At 48.0% G+C, this 13,201-nt stretch overlaps 1 pseudogene; it reads right to left on the bottom strand.

Moving 5' to 3' along the window:
• Nucleotides 1-312: 312 nt before the first annotated feature.
• Nucleotides 313-2,210, bottom strand: LOC120684466 (annotated as a pseudogene).
• Between the last annotated feature and the right edge of the window lie 10,991 nt (nt 2,211-13,201).

Genomic DNA, 13,201 nt, shown 5'->3' with positions numbered 1-13,201 from the left:
GATTTCATAAATAAACTTTATTTAATATATCATGCATGCAAGATTTCTTGATACAAAAATTTAGATCCAAACTACCTAACAGGACCAGCACACATGGCATTCAAACAGAAAGAATTGTAGGCGTGTGGCACGTTGCTCTTCTCTGCTTTTCGAGAATGCTCTGGACGCTGACTCCACTGGCCTTGCTGACTGCCGGTCAGTGGCGGATCTCGATGAAAATTTTAGGTGGGGCACACTCGCCCAACAAATATTACTAGTATATAAAAAAATTGCATCTGTATAGTGTATACCTGACTTTATAGAAAAGTATTGAAATAACATGAATATTTGAGTCAAATCCTATTATGAGAAAAATACCACCAACCGTTCTTTACCCCCCTTGCATGTGCTTGTTATGCAGAAATTTAACTGATGCGAATGCATCAACCACAAATTAAATTGCAACCGGCTGTAAATCTTGTTCCACGGCATAGCATTTTAACTTAGTATCTATAAGAATCTCTAAACTCCAGTAATTTGCCTAGACAACAGATGTTGTTCATTTTTCAAGGAAAAAAAAAAGCAGAAGATACTACTATGATGTCTACTGGGCCACCTGCATGCTCACTTAGCCCAGCCCAGAAGCCGGCCCAAATACCTGTTCGCCTTTCTTCAACGGTTCAACCTCTCGTCGCTCTCGACGCCCTGCTGATGAATTAACGCACCCAGGGGCCGCCGCTCCACTACTATGGCCGCCCAGACTGCCATTGGGAAGTGGGGGAGAAGGATTTTGCTGCCGCCGTGCCGGTGATTGCCCAGCCAGCTAACCGGGCTGTGCCACGATGAGGTCGTGCGGCGAGAGGGTGTCGGAGTTGTCGGCGTCGAGCTGGTCGTACTCCTCCAGGAACTCGGCGATCTCCTCCTGGCTGATCTTCCCCAGCTCCTTGAGCTTGTACAGTACAGCACGAAGTCCGCGGCCCGACCCGGTGGTCGCCGTCCATGTCCACCTCCACCGCCTTGAGGTCCGCGCAGGTGGTCCGCCGCCTGAGCACCCACCACGCCAGCGCCCGCTGGCGCTGCTCCGCGCCCAGCTCCGCCGCGTAGAGGAAGAAGAGCGCCACCACCACCGTGCTCACCGTGATCCACGCCGCCGCGAACGCGCGCCCCGACACGGACGTGAAGCTCCGATCCGGTCGCCGTACCCGAGTGTCGTCACCGTCGCGCACACGCAGTAGAAGGCGTCCACGGGCCGCATCCCCTCGACCTCCACCAGGAACGCCGTCCCGGAAACGAGTGCTGCTGCCAGGAGCGCGGCCGAGGTGTAGAGCTTGTACCGGACCTTGTTGGACTCCATGTCCCGCACTCCCGCAGCGCCCTGCGATCGCCGGCGCGGCGGAGGTGGAGCGCGCGGAACAGGAGCGCCTCCTGCTTCTCGACGAGGTAGTCGGCGGCCTTGCTGAGGAAGCTCAGGAAGGTGCCGACGAGGGCAACGCCAGAGAAGACGAAGGCGCAGGCGAGCAGCTTGGCGGCGTCGCTGGCCGGGACGAGGTCGCCGTACCCGACGGTCGTCATGGTGACCACGCAGAAGTAGAGCGCGTCCACCACACGGCTCCTGGTACGGGCGCCGGACATGTGGTCCATGGCGAGGTAGAACGCGATGGTCCCGGCGATGAGGTAGGCCAGCAGGAGGACGCCCACGAGCCGGAAGCTCGGGCGCGCGCCACGCAGCAGCTCCTTGGGTGGCGCGAACGGCGGCGAGCCGGCGCTCCTGCCGCGCTCCTGATGGCTCGGGTTCTTGCTTCCTGGTGGAGAATCTTGCGCCGCATCGGCGGAGGGCGCCGTCCTGCAGCTCCGGAACCTCTTCGCTCCAGCTCCCTGAGTCGACCTTGTTTCGCCGGCGTTAGGATGGTCGCCGTCCTTTAACAGGGGCTGCTTTGCTCGGTTCTCCGCCATTTCTTTCCCATACATCGGGGGTGTTCGGCTGATTTGGAAGCCGGCTGATTTCGGCTGATTTAATAGTATTCTGTGAGAGAAAACAAGCCGAATCAAACCGGGACAAGACAAACGAACAGGGCCATCATCGGTGGAAAGGAGAACAGCGACCTCGCTGAAGGAGATGAGATGAAAATTTTGCCTGGTACTGATGTCTGCGAAGTGTGGAATGGCTTGTGTGCTCGGGTCACTGGAGGCTCCACCTATTGTGCTACCTGTGTTAATGTCCTCACCACAAAATTGTCGGTCGCTTTCCTTTGAATAGCAGCATTTACACTTGAGTTCTCTCCATTTGGAGTACGCGTGGTTTCAATGATTGGAGGGAAAGGCTTGAAACGAGAACGTTCTAGTATGCTATGGTGTCCGGACAGAGGATGATCGGATCGTTGAAGATCATGACGTTGACAATCTCGGATTCCGGTTGTAACTTCCCGATTAGAACAGGTCCAAATCCAAAATAGTGTTGTGAAAGTTCTTTTCTTATTGGGAGTTCTTGTTTAGCCGTTTTGGTTCTTCCTTGGACAAAAGACCACTCTCCGTATAAAATTGAGAACATCATGTCTAAAATTTTTCTGAATCGACCAAATCGTCACAAATCACCATGAAACTGAAACTTGAATCAATTCTTCAAACACGAAACTGCTGAATTAACTTTCAACTCAAGAAGGACAAAGAGGACCGTGGCATTGGCTTGTAGTCCTCATCTTGGTCAGACATATCAATGTTTTGATCCCTCATTGCACTTTCTTGGATAAAATTATATGTAGGGCCATGCAAGCAAGTATTATTTTGCTTTGTTTGTTCATCGGATAACTTGGCTACTCTAACAAAATCCGCCACTTCATCTAGAGTACACTAAATGATCGCTCAGTAACATTGTGAGGGCATGAATGCAAGTAATTGAATACCTCTTTTTCCCTCTTGGTCTTCGACCTCGTTGAAATTCTAGCAAATGGTACTTAGTTTCTGAATATTTGAACCTTTTTTGGCCTTATCGTATATGTGCTAATGCTGAATGTTAAGCTCACAGATTACTATCATGTTATCTCATAAATCTACAAACTCAACTAGACCTCTAATTATTATCTAATCTTTGTAAGTTGCAGTAACTAAGCACCTATCTTTTGCAAGCCTGGTCGTTTAATTTTATTGTTATCTTGAGTAGCTGCTCGTGTCATCGAGTACAAGGTGTTAGCTTGTTTATTTGCATGACTAGCATAGCAGCTGTTAGGTTGTTTATTTGCATGACAAATCAGCAATTCTTCCATATTGAGTGACATGAACTCATGATTGAAATGCCTAACTAAATATGTACTATTGGAAGACTACATAATTTTTCTCTTTTGTTGCTCACATTTCAATGTATAAATATGTACAAACTGTAATACCCTTTTGTTTTGCAGCACGCCAAAGCTAAATATATTGAAGATGTGTTGAATCTTTCTGGTGGTCACCTCTACAGCATGGACTGTCTATGAACTTTGTTCAGGTCACTTCCACATATAAATCATCTCCCATTTGGTTGTTTAAGTAATCCATTTTGATTTTGCCTTTTACATTTTAATAGGGTACTCTGCTCTTAGTCGGCTTTATAGTCTACTTGTCGTTAAGCAATCCTTGGCTCTTGGTATGGCTTTATAGTCTACTTGTCGGTACTCTGCTCTCTTAATAGAGTTGATTCATAGTTCTTGCTATCTTGATAATTAACTATGTGATGCCTTATGTTTCCTTAAGTTATATTCTTGTTTAGCTTAGTCTTAAGCGTCAATATTAGTTTGGTGTGCTCTTGGGCTTGCTCTATGCTCTATGCTTGTCCATCATCATGGTGTGGGTTCCAGGGGCTAGACTAGTGATCTTGTGCATGAGCATGGTGCTCTGGGCACGAGGGATCTATCGAACATGGTTGCATCCCATGGTCTGTCAGGGTATGCGGTAGGTGATGATAGCTCTGTCCATCCTTTATTGTCCCCCACGTTCGGATGTGGTGTGGGAGTCTAAAGTATTGTTCCAAGTTGCTGGCGGACCAATAATGGGCAGTCTCCCTGCTGTTGAATGCTTAATGCTAATCTAACCTTGTGTTGTATAACCCTTGATAATCTTGAGTTGATACCACTAGGACAACCCTTTTTATGCTTATGCTCCCTCTAACCTTAAATTTATTTGTTATTCTTTATTCTTGAGGTTGGCTTGTTTGTGTGTGTCACATGACCCAATTTATCATCTCTTTATATCAACTTACCCTTGTATGAAACATAGTCTATTACTTGTTCATGTTGTCATGATTATGTACCAAGTAAACTTTTTATCCCACGCCATACTTTGGGAAAAGATAAAAAACGATACCCATAAATACTCACGAGTGAAATGCTACAATGATATATCTGTGAGCTTGTGGATCCCTCTGTATTCCTTAAGATATACCAATAGCATTTTCCTAGCGCCATTACCGGGGGAATTAAGACGTGCGTAGTGATGACACTAAAAAATGCCGACAAGCATTTCTGGTGTTGTTGCCAGGGATGGTATTAGAATAAAGATTTACTAATACATGACACATGGAAATATGTTCAAGCAATAGCTATTGCTTATACAGGCTAATGTTGATTTTGTTTTCTCCTATCTTTTTAGGTGAAAACAGGAGTAGTGTATGATTGATTTCTCACTGTCAACAAACTTTGTTGAAAATCCCAAAGAAGCTTGTGAGAAGGATTTGGCCTCACGTCATTCCTCCTCAGATTTTTCTTTTGGCACAGGAGTAAGACATCCAAGAACCATCTGAACCTATGGCCGACAAGACTCGTCATGATTTCTCCATCCCCTCCACTGCCAACGTGGCCACCGGACCCAACATTGCTATTGAGGACGTAAATTTCGAACTCAAGTCGAGTCTCATCAACATGCTGCAGTCCATGCCATTCTTGCGGCAAGCCAAATGAGGATGCCAATGCTCATATGCAAAACTTCTTGGAGCTCTATGAGACCGTAGTCAGAAGGGGAGTCACAGCTGACGCCATCAAGCTTCATCTGCTTCCCATTTCCCTCTTGGGAAAGGCAAAACAGTGGTTCTACAAGGACAAAGATGCTGTCAGCACTTGGAACAAATGATCCGCGGTGTTCCTCGCAAAGTTCTTCCCGCTAGGCAAAACCTATGCCTTGTGTGGAATAATATCAAGTTTACAGCAGATAGAAATAGAATCCCATCCTGAAAGCTTGGGAAAGGCTGCGAGAATACATCTCAACCTGTCATTATCATGGATGGATGAATGGCTCGTCCACCAAAGCTTCTATAATGGGCTACGCTGACATCAACAACCCATACTGATGCAGCTGCTAGAGCAGCCTTTCTCAACCTCACCATCGCCAAAGCAATATCATTGGTCAAGAAGATGGTCTCCAATCAAGGTTGGAGTGAAGAACGCCTTCAACCCCAGACAAAGGGCATGCATACGGTTAAGGAGATGGATATGATGGCCGTGAAGCTGGACCTCCTAGTGAACAAGATGGATGAAGGGAGCCATCCACAAATCTATAATCTCATCCATGCTTTGGTTCGCACTTCACATGCGAAGTTAGTAGAAATGGTGGACACTTGGGGAATGACTACTCCGAGACCCTTGAGGACTGTGCCTACCTCAATTAAAAAAAAAAACAACAACAACAACAACAGCAGCAGCAGCAGCAGTAACAACAACCACAGGTACCATCCGCAAAGAGGCTAGGGGTGGAACCAGTTAAAATTTCAATTCAAACCAACCTCCCTTAAGAGATCTCATTCTTCGCCAAGCTAAAATTAATGGATATTTAAATAAAAAGCTTTTGGTTAACAATAAAACCTTGGAAAGCTTGAATATAAAAAATTGATATAACGTTTATTTTCATCTTAGGTCAACTGCAACTTACATATAAGATTTAAAATTTGACTCCAGAAATGGTAACAAGTATTGAGCCTACTAAACGGTCTTGAACGAACATTCACTGCCCCTGCCAACCATGGAGCTGGTGATTGTACTTTCTCCAAGTTCTTATCTTGTTGTCTTCTTCCTCATCACATCACTCAAGTATTGGATCCGTTCTTGCCGGCGTGCATTTTTTCTTCTCTTCTGTTTCATCCTTGTGAACGTTACGGTGGTGGTTTGACAGCAGTTTTGTTTGGGTCCGCCCTTGTTGCGTCTCTTGTTCTAAGCTGGTATTACTTTTCTGTTTGTTATCGTGTACATTTGCCGGAGACTACGCGTAACAGGCTAACAGCACTGCTCTGCTGCGTTTCTTGCTAAGCATTGTATTCTTTTCTCTACTGTCTCGGAAGCTGTATTAATTATACTTCGTCTAGGTGTGTTGTCTTTGCTTTTTGTTCTCTCATTGGTTGCATCGAATTCTCTGCCGTCGTACTGTTCGTCGGTTTCGTTTGTCGACAAGAGAAACGCGATTGCAATCCTTGTTGATGTTCCGACCCCTTTTCCCGCTTGCTCTTTGCCGTTCTGCCGTTTCGGTCTGGTACGATTGTTTAGGGCACGTACAACCAGTGGCGGAGCCACCACTAGGGCGAGCCCGGGCGGCCGTCCTAGGTGCTTCTAGACGAGATCTAGAGCATACTGTTAACAACAAAGGTAGCGGAGAACAAGAACTAGGATGGATCTGAGGAACATAAGAAGAACAGAGGAGAACAAGAAATTAACTTTCAAAGGACAAATTACTTGAGTAAAGAGTAAGAATTCATATAAGTTGTTCGATACTCCTCCTCGTATGCACTCAGTATTTTAACCAGCGACTCTCTTGCATTTATATGGGTTGGGCTTGATACGTGCGCGCAGGCACATCTAGCGAACCCATTCGCTGCCACCAAAACTAACACTAGGCTTTCTGGTGGGGCTGTCCATAGTAGTAGATGCTTCCTCCGGTTCGTGGGTGCTGACAATATCCCCCCGTTCTCAACTCCGACCGGGGCTCATGACGGTGCGATGGCGCCCCCCTCCCCCGAACGTGAGGACGACGGTCATCTACTGCCAAGAGTTGCGAGACTCAGATTGGGCCAATGGAGCACTGCACGAGAGGACTTCGTGATCTCGTGGGCCGTCTGGTCGAGTGGGCTGTAGCCTCTTAAGAGGTTCAGCCTAGCCCCAGCCCAACGCTGCGTCTTCTTGCCACCAGACGCCGCTGGCGACTTTGGTAGTTCACCATCCACCCCCCTGCCTGCAGTCCCGCTCAGGCATTCACGCCGACGCATTGTTGTCGTTGCACGATGGCGCTCCGCGTCCGTCCGTCAGTCCGTCCTGCAACCCCAACTCGACACCCGCTAGCCGCGTCAGCGGATCCCGTGCACCGCTGCCACGGTCGCTTGCAACCGGGCAGCAATCTTCGGCGCATCACTTTGGCCGTGCGAAAATTTTGATGTTGAACTCCGCCCTAAGTCATTTTTTGGGCTGGCTTCGCCACTGTGTACAACGGGTCATCAAGACCCGTAGACATGCACTGAAATTTTGCAAAAAGTCCCCTCCGCGACCGCAGTAAACGTGCTCTCGTGGTCTCGTTCGTCTACGAGCGGAGCGCGTACTCCCAGGCCGGAGCGACAACTCAGAGTCCGTTGTAGGAGCTGCCGGATCCACTGCGCGCTGGAGAGATTTTGTCTTTAGGAGGCCAGTTACAGCGGGTCAGCGGCCTGCCTGCTCGCGCTTGCTCACGCTCGGCGCGGCGCCGCGCGTGGCACGGCAGCCGGCGGCAGGTGGCAAGCAGCTGCGTGGCTCAACCGTGCCGTGCTGCTCCGCGCCGTCCCCTTTCTGAAACTTCTCAAATTTCCGCAAGTTCAGATCAAATTACCTGCAAATTTTGCATCAGAACTTCGTGAACTCCAACTAACAAAATTGTAGTTGGTACCAATGGCTGCAAAAACTGTTTCAACACTAATATCGAATTCTCATCGGATTTAAAGATACAAAGCTCTGAAGTAGACTGCTTGTGCTGAATCACTGCGCACTACCAAGGTTCAGTTAAATCAGTATATCCATCAAAGTTTGAGTGACATTTTAAATATATTTGTTAAAATGAGATGGTAATTGGAGATAGTTGAATAAAATAGCTACAAAGATCAAATATGTACTAGATCATCATGATTTATTTGTGAAAGGCTGAATTAAACACCTTTCAGATAGCTAAACAGCTAACTCATTGTACGAGCTATCTGTTTAAGCTGACTATTTGTGATAAAAAGATAACAGCTGTCTGCATGTATTTAGCCTTAGGTGTTTAACTGGGAAGTACATGGTGAACAGTGTGATGCCTAGTGTGGCAGACATGGCGCAGGGTTTTCATTTTCGTTTGCAAGGGTCTCTCCCACGAAGGGTTTCGTCCGCGACTTCAAAAAAAAAAAAAGAACGATGGTCGGTGGGAATTGAATGAACCTGAACTACAGACATTTGTACTGCTCGAGACATGCATCTGCATTTTAGCAGTAAGGCCTCCTACAACGGGGCCAAATTTGTGTGGGACCGAAGCCGGCGACCAGAGGGGGGTGAATGGGAGCCGATCAAAATTTCTTCCGAAATTCAAACCGTCGGCCTATATCCCGAAAATCACCCAAGCCCTTAAGCGTTCTGTCCAAAGTTTGGAATAGCTATGGAAAAGCTAAACCAACACAGAAGGCCTCGAACGAGCGAGCGAAACCACGAAGCAAATCGGAAGCGAATCGAGAAAACTGCAGAACTGATCTGCCTGAACCGGTCTGACCGGTGCGCTGGACAGGTCTGACCGGTGCGCTGGACCGGTCGTGCCTACCGGTCTGACCGGTAGCACCCAGAAAACCCCCGAGAAATTGGATTCAGACGGTGAATCCCGAGCAAACGACCACGAAAACCGATGAAACTTGGGGGATTGCTTCGCCCCTACCCCGTGAGCATATTCCCAAAAGATCTCGTCCCAAAGATCAACGAATCGTGAGAATTATGGGGGAAATCAAAAGGGATTGGGGTTTTCTCAAACACTCAAGAACTCGAATTCGAACACGCCAGTGATTCCAGAGGATTTAGGTCAGAGTTGGGAGCACGGGAATCACAGCAAAGAACTCATGGACTCCTCGCAATCAAGTGCACCAAAAACGAAATCGAAATTTCATCAAACAAGGCACAAAACGAGGAGATGGATTGATTCAAATCGCCCAGAGGGCACGAGGAGGTTAGGGCCTCCTTTCCCAATCAAATCCACAAGAGTTCTCACACAAACAATATTCAAATCTACCCTAAAGAGATGAACTGAGGAAGAGGAACACAGGGGCGGCGGCCTGGGGAAATAGAGAATTCACGGACGAGTTACAAAAGCCGCTCTTAACCTAACACAAGTGAAGGGGTATTTATACCCGCGGGACCGGTTAGACCGGTTGGTCAGACCGGTCAGACCGGTGCTAGGGACCGGTCAGACCGGTTGGCCTGCAACACCCCCTGTACATGATCTCATCCGACGGCCGATGTTCTTTCTTCGAAACGAAGTCTTCTCCGCGATGCCGCCGTCTTGATGAAGATCCAGTCCGCTGTTTTGGAGGGTCCGCGAAACCCGGGTAGATGGCCGGTTTTGAGAAAACCGCCAAAACCTCACGCGCGGGAAGATTCCCGCCTCCACGCCGTGGCCCTAGACGCCGTTCCCGCCTCGGCCTTCATGACGGCCCTAGACGCCGCCCGACGCCCGTCACCTCCTCGCCCGCAGCGAGGCCCTAGACGCCGTCGACGCCCGTCGCCCCCGCCAGTCCCGAGACCGACGCCCGTGCCTCCACGACTTGGCGTCTTCAACCGCCGTCCGCCTCCTTGGTTTTGTGGCGCAAACCAAGAAACCCGTATTCCGTCGCCGCTTGCGCCCTCGATCCAGGAGTGGACGCCATAGCTGCCGCCCGGTCCGAGCTCCGGTCCCGGCTGCCCTTCACCGCCGTCCACCGCACGGTCCATCGGCCACAGCACCTCCACGGCAGCTCCCCGTCGACACTCGACGCCCGTGTACCTGCAATCCAAAGACCAAGCGCACGATCACACCGCACGGTTGACAATTCACTCATCACAAGCAGGATAGAGTACTCAACATTCCTCAATCTCCCCCTTGATGAGTGCATTGTCAACACACCACCTGAAACAAGAGAAGTGATAAAAAGAGAAGCAAGAAAGCGAAGAACTCAAGCAAGTGACAAAAAGCTCAGAAAGGCAAGAACAGTCACTTACTCAAGCACAGATCGATCCCCTAAGACAAGGGCAACGGCTCGACGCAATTGATCAAAAGCCAAAACATGACTCCTCAAAGACAGAGGTAATGCTCGACGCAGTCATGCAAGAAGCAGAGGGAAAACGAGGAAAACCAGGAGCCAAAACCAAAGCAGAAACTCCCCAAGCAAAGTTTTTCCCTCTCACAAGTGCAACTCTCTCAAAATGATGCACTCTCGAAGCCCTGTGCACAACAAGTTTTGCAAAAATCAAACAAGTCTCTCCCTTGTTCGATCACTTCTCTCAGAATTCTCCCCCTTGTTGGCACATGCACACATCAAGTCTAAAAAGACCTAAAACTCCCCCTGAAGCTGAGACTCCCCCTGAACAGATGCTATGCAATGAATGCAATGCAGGAGGTGTAAGTGAAAGCATTCAGGGATACAAGGATATGAACAACATCTAGTCACAAGCACGTGTGCATCCAAAAACAAGACCTGCATCTAGCTCAACAGGGTATATCATATCAGTCTAGAGCTAGGCAAGTTCAGTTTATAAGAAATAAAAGCATCACCCATGATCTAGCACTAACAAGTAGGGAATGAAAAGCAGTGCTACTCATACTCATACAGGTGAGCCAAAACAGCCAAAACAAGTTGCCAACATTCACTTTTCAATCAATTTTTTATATCAAGCAATTCTAAGTGCCAGGGGTTGAAAGCTTGTCATGCTTTACTTAGCAACGAGGCCAAGCCTATGCCAAAAGACAATCAGAAGCTTAAAGCACTCGTTTCAGTCATGCACAGTCTTGCCCGGGTTCTCACAAGTGCAAAGTGAGCCGTCCCGAAAGCTCGATCAGTGCGACAAGCAATCCCACCTGGATCTTTTCAATCCATTTCAAGAACAATTCAAGCAATTTTATCAGATTTAGATCATTTCAAGTATGAATTGCTGAACGAAAAGCCACACTAGCATGAATAAGATAGCAAAGCATATCAACACGCCCTAACATGCTAGTAGCCAAGACAGGGTGATCATGTTTTCAAATTTTCAAATCAAAATAGCTTAACTAAGATGATGTCATATACACAATGGAGCAAGCTATACATGATCAAGTTTATCAACTCACACTAGCAGGCACTAGAAGATCATAGCAAAGTATCCAAGAATGCTAGTGCAAGTGAGACAATGCAAAATGCAAACATGTACAATGCATATGCACAATGCAACTACCAAACCTAAAAAACAAAGAGAAGCAAATAAAATCTACAAAGCTAACCAAAGAAAAGTCAGCAATCAAAAGGGGTAACACACCCCAAGCTCCCCTCGCAAGCGAGCAAAGGTGTCATGCTCTAGCGGTTTGGTTAGGATATCTGCGGTTTGCCTCTCTGAAGGGACATGGATCAAGTCTATGTGGCCTCTCTCATGATTGTCTCGCAGGAAATGGAATCTGATATCTATGTGTTTGGTTCTGGAGTGTAGGACAGGGTTCTTTGCAATGCTAATGGCTGACATGTTGTCTACAAAGATGGGAACCCTACCGAAACTCAAACCATAATCCTGCAAGGTTTGCTTCATCCAAAAGATCTGGGAGCAGCAGCTAGCAGCGGCAACATACTCAGCTTTTGTGGAAGAAAGCGCTACGCTAGCTTGCTTGCGAGAGGACCAAGACACCAAAGATGTACCGAGAAATTGACAAGTGCCGGATGTCGACTTGCGATCCAACCGACACCCACCGAAATCGGCATCAGAAAAGCCCACCAAAACCAGAGAAGAATCCGCAGAGTACCAAAGACCAAATTCAGGGGTGAATTTCAGATACCTGAAGATGCGTTTCACCACCTGCTTGTGGGAGGTGCGCGGAGAAGCCTGGTACCGCGCACAGAGGCCGACCCCGAACTGAATGTCCGGTCGCGTCGCCGTCAGGTACAGGAGAGAGCCAATCATGCTCCTGTACTCCTTCTGGTCCACTGCCTCGCCGTCCAAGTCCTCATCAAGCGCCGTTGATGTGCTGATCGGAGTCGGCTGAGGAGACAGGTCGCTCATGTCGAACTTCCGCAGCAAGTCTCTAGTGTACTTGGCTTGATGGACAAAAGTGCCCTGAGGAGTTTGCTTGATCTGCAGCCCGAGGAAGAACTGCAGCTCACACATCATGCTCATCTCGAACTCCCTGGACATCTGCTCAGAAAACTTGGAGACAAGAGCGTGAGAAGAGCCACCAAAGATAATATCATCCACGTATATCTGAACCAAAAGAAAATCAGTGCCAGATCGCATGAGGAACAAAGTTTTATCAACACATCCCATTTTAAAGCCCTGAGCCAGCAAAAAGGTTTTCAATCTATCATACCAAGCTCTAGGTGCCTGTTTCAAACCGTAAAGAGCTTTCTGAAGTTTATAAACACGGTTTGGAAACTTGGGATTTTCGAAACCAGGGGGTTGCTTTACATAAACCTCTTCTTCAATAAAGCCATTCAAGAAGGCAGATTTAACATCCATTTGGAAAACCTTAAAACCCTTGGAAGCAGCAAATGCAAGAAAGATTCGAATATCTTCCAAACAAGCAACAGGGGCAAAAGTTTCCTCAAAATCAATACCCTCTTTTTGGCAAAACCCCTGGGCAACAAGACGAGCCTTGTTTCGAACAACCAAACCATCCTCACCCTGCTTGTTTTTGAAAACCCACTTCGTTCCGATGGGATTACAAGCAGGTGGAGGCTCGACTAAAACCCAAACTTGGTTTCTTTCAAAATTTTCAAGCTCCTCATGCATGGCATTGACCCAATTAGAATAAGAAAGAGCGTGTCCAATATCTTTGGGCTCAAAAGAGGCAACAAACGCTGAATGAGCAAAGCCAGCGATACTTGTTACCTTGGACCTGGTGACTCGCTCGTTGAGATCACCTAGCATCTGTTGAGGTGGATGGCGGCGCTGAATGTGTCGCGGTGCTTCCCTGTGTCGAAGTCGCCTTCTCCTCAACCAAAGCTGGTGCCTCCTCAGGTGCAGCTGGTGAAGCCTGAGTCACCTCCTCGAACAGCCCCCGTGAAGTAGACGTAGTC

This window comes from Panicum virgatum, chromosome 8N, assembly GCF_016808335.1.
Source record: "Panicum virgatum strain AP13 chromosome 8N, P.virgatum_v5, whole genome shotgun sequence".
NCBI lineage: Eukaryota > Viridiplantae > Streptophyta > Magnoliopsida > Poales > Poaceae > Panicum > Panicum virgatum.
The sequence above is the reverse complement of the archived record's forward strand: the minus strand, read 5'-3'. Positions and strand labels throughout refer to the sequence as shown.